The following is a 3,510-nucleotide window of genomic DNA, read 5'->3' on the forward strand; positions in this document are numbered from 1 at the left end:
GAGTTTAGTTACCCATAGTCATAATCACAATATTCAAATATATGGTATAAGAATTCATGTACTTACTTCAATGAGAAAGAGTAAAATCCGAAAGTTCGCTTGATTAATCAACAAAAATCACCAACAATCAATTATAAGAATCTCAAAATAATCAAGAATCTCACAAAAGGTCTAAAAAATAATCAAGAGTCTAACAATGATCAAGACTCTAACAATGATCAAGAGTCGAACAATGATCAAGGGTCTAACAATGATCAAGGGTCTAACCTCAAAAACGAGGTTTTTCGAACTACTTATAAAAAAGAAAAACCTAATTAAATAAGGACTCTATTAGCTGGAAATCTGTCAAAACGCGGCTGGGTCGACGGACCTCGCGACGGATCATCGTGGTCACGACGGACCGTCATGGAATCCGTCGTCCCATACTTGTTCAATTTCTTCTGCTGCTCTCTTTATTATCCTCGACGGCAGATATGACAGATCGTCACAGGCACAACGGTCCGTCGAGGGTCTCCGTTCCAAAACACTTAAACTCTTGGAATTTGGGTACTGGGACTACTTCTCTGAACTTCTTGACGAACCAGCACTCCGTAACCCCACACTTGGTCAGACTTCCTCATCTTCCTTCAGCAGCTGCACTACGATGCCACCTACAGACCGTCACGGGCACGATGAACCGTCACAAGCTCCGTAGGTGGTACTTTTCTGTATTTCTCGCTCAAAAATCTCCACATTCCTCTTTTAGATAGATTTCCTGCAAACAAAGAGAAACTTACATAAAAATTAGCACAAAAAGGCTTTTGGACACACTAAACTTAAGGAAAAAGTATTAATAATACCGTGAAACCACGGTTTATCAACACCCTCAACTTAAGTTCGTTGTTTGTCCTCAAGAGACACACTATGACTCAATACAAAATCTTTGTACAATAGTATCCATGTTTTATCTTTCGCAATCATTTGGCTATCAATCCCGATCAATCTCATCATATTTATGCATGCTATCACTATTAGGCTTGAATTATGTGGAATCAGACCATGACACAGACTCACCATGCACTAACACCTATCCTCTTAAATTTCTCACCGAGGTGCCAATATTTCCGGTATTGCAACTAGTGTCCTTACTTCAAAACAAAATCCTCATTTTTCACACAATGATTCCAGTTTGAGTATAAGGATTACTTTTCAACACTCACTCTCAGAACAAATTCACACTCATTCATACATATTGCCATAGGCTTGCCCTTATTTTCACTGCTTTAAGTTTGCTATACAACTCTTAGGATCACGATAGGACTTTCTTAGCTTGTAACATAGGATCAAGGTCAGGTTGGGTATATTTAGGTATACTTTAGTAACTTTTTTCCCTCCTTGACATATTGGCTAAACATACCATTTTCTATCATTTTATTTTGCCCAGTTTCTCATATTCTTTCACCTTGCTGTTTTCCTTTTTTTCTTCATTTGTGTAAATGACTCTTCTTTTCTTGCTTGTATTTCTTGTATAATTTTTTTTCTTTACTTTTCTTTCAACTAATTCTTGAGTCACTTTACTTTTGTTCTTTCTCTCTCTTTGTTCTTTCAACCCCACTTTCAACAGCATTCCTCATAATAGCCACCCTCAACTCATGGCTTTGCCATGAGTCAAAGTACACAATACCCAAAGTTGGGTCAGAGCCATAAAAAGGGTTGTTTACTGCTTTAGCCACCCTCAACTTATGCTTTTGGTATAAGCTGAGGTGCACATATCCAAGGAGGGACCCGGGCCAACACATTATTCTCAGAAAAGATCAGTTAGGGTGAAAAAGCAAGGTCTAGTTTAAGCTCAAATCATTCGGATCAAAGAAGGATAAATTTCATTTGGTTTTCTTTTATTTAGGCTAAAAATGGGCTATATTAAATAAGGGCCTATGAAACTTTCCTAATTGTCTATTACAACTTACTTTTAGCAGGACTAACCAGGCAAGTTCTAGCTCAGTACAAATAGTGGACTATCCATATCTTCCTCACACTCACTTGACATCTCATTACTCTACCAAATTACCAGACACCTAGTTCTAATTTTAGACTTAGGGTCATGCAGTGGTGTACCTCTATGTCATGCTTAGAGCCACACATTTATCAATTACTATGCCTAGTCATGCATCATTTTCCATTTTATCAGGATATCATTTTAGCCATCATGCTTCAGAGTTAAACTATGTACACAAGATATAAACATGCCGGTTCAACAGAAAAAGTAATCAGTCTCTTGGGGGAAAAGAACACAGGCAAGAAAAAACAAAAAAGGATAGTGAATTGGGCTACTCAGACTTCACCCTAGCACTTTCTTTCCATTTACCCCACCCCCAACAAAAAGACATGCAATTGTCCCCAATGCATAAAAAAATTGAAATACAAGAGTGGTAGGTGAAGCAAACCAAGGGCGGAAAGCGCCGACAATCAGCACGGACCGTTGTGATTATGACGGTCCATCGTCGATGTCCATCGTGGGACACTTAAAAAAAATGGAGACCCTTAGGAGAGGGGTCTCTGACCGTCATGACGGTTATGCAGGACGGACCGTCGAGAGTATGACAGTCCGTCGTAGATGTTCGTTGGAGTACACTTAGAAAACGTGAGAGACCCTTAGGAATAGGGTCTCTGACAACCAGAACGGTTGTGCAGGACGAACCGTCGTGGGAACGACGGTCCGTCGCATGTGTCTGTTGGTGACTGTTGCAGAGTGATATTCTGCAGAATTTCATGGTGATGTGCCTGCAAATTTAAAACCCATTAGTAGAAAATGCTACCATTACTAGAAAAAAAAAACTATAAGTATTGGGTTGTCTCCCAACAAGCGCCTGATTTAACGTCGCGGCACGACTGAGGACACTTGATTACTCAGCCTTCATCAAGATGGTATGCCTCTATCACTTCATTCACCGATGCAGTATGCCCAAAATAGAGTTTTATTCGTTCTCTATTCACCTTAAACCGCACTACCTCCTTGGTTATTAACTCAACTGCTCCATGAGGGAAAACTTGGGTAATCAAGTAAGGGCCAGTCCGTTTGGAATTGAGCTTTCCCGGAGGCCAATGCAACCTTGAACTGTCTAAAAGCACCAAATCCCCAACCATAAACTCTTTTTTTTCACTTTTTTGTTCATTCTCCTTCTTAATCTTTTCTTTGTGGGATATGGCGGATACCGATTGGAGCTCACCACTCAGCCTCATGGACCTACAAATGTTGAAGGTTGCTTCTTCATTGTTCAACCGAAATTTCATCTGCCCCTTTTCTATATCAACTAAGGCTCTACCTGTAGCAAGGAATGGCCTCCTAAGAATAATAGGCAATTCAAAATCGACTTCACAATCAAGAATAACAAAATGTGCCCGAAATATGAACGACTCCACTTTTACTAGCACATCGTGGAGTATCCCTATAGGCCTTTTTACTGTTCGATCAGCCATCAGTAGCCGCATCGCAGTGGGTTTTGGGTCACCCAAACCCAACTTCTTGTAAAT

This window comes from Solanum pennellii, chromosome 1 (genome assembly GCF_001406875.1).
Source record: "Solanum pennellii chromosome 1, SPENNV200".
In the NCBI taxonomy this organism is placed as follows: domain Eukaryota; kingdom Viridiplantae; phylum Streptophyta; class Magnoliopsida; order Solanales; family Solanaceae; genus Solanum; species Solanum pennellii.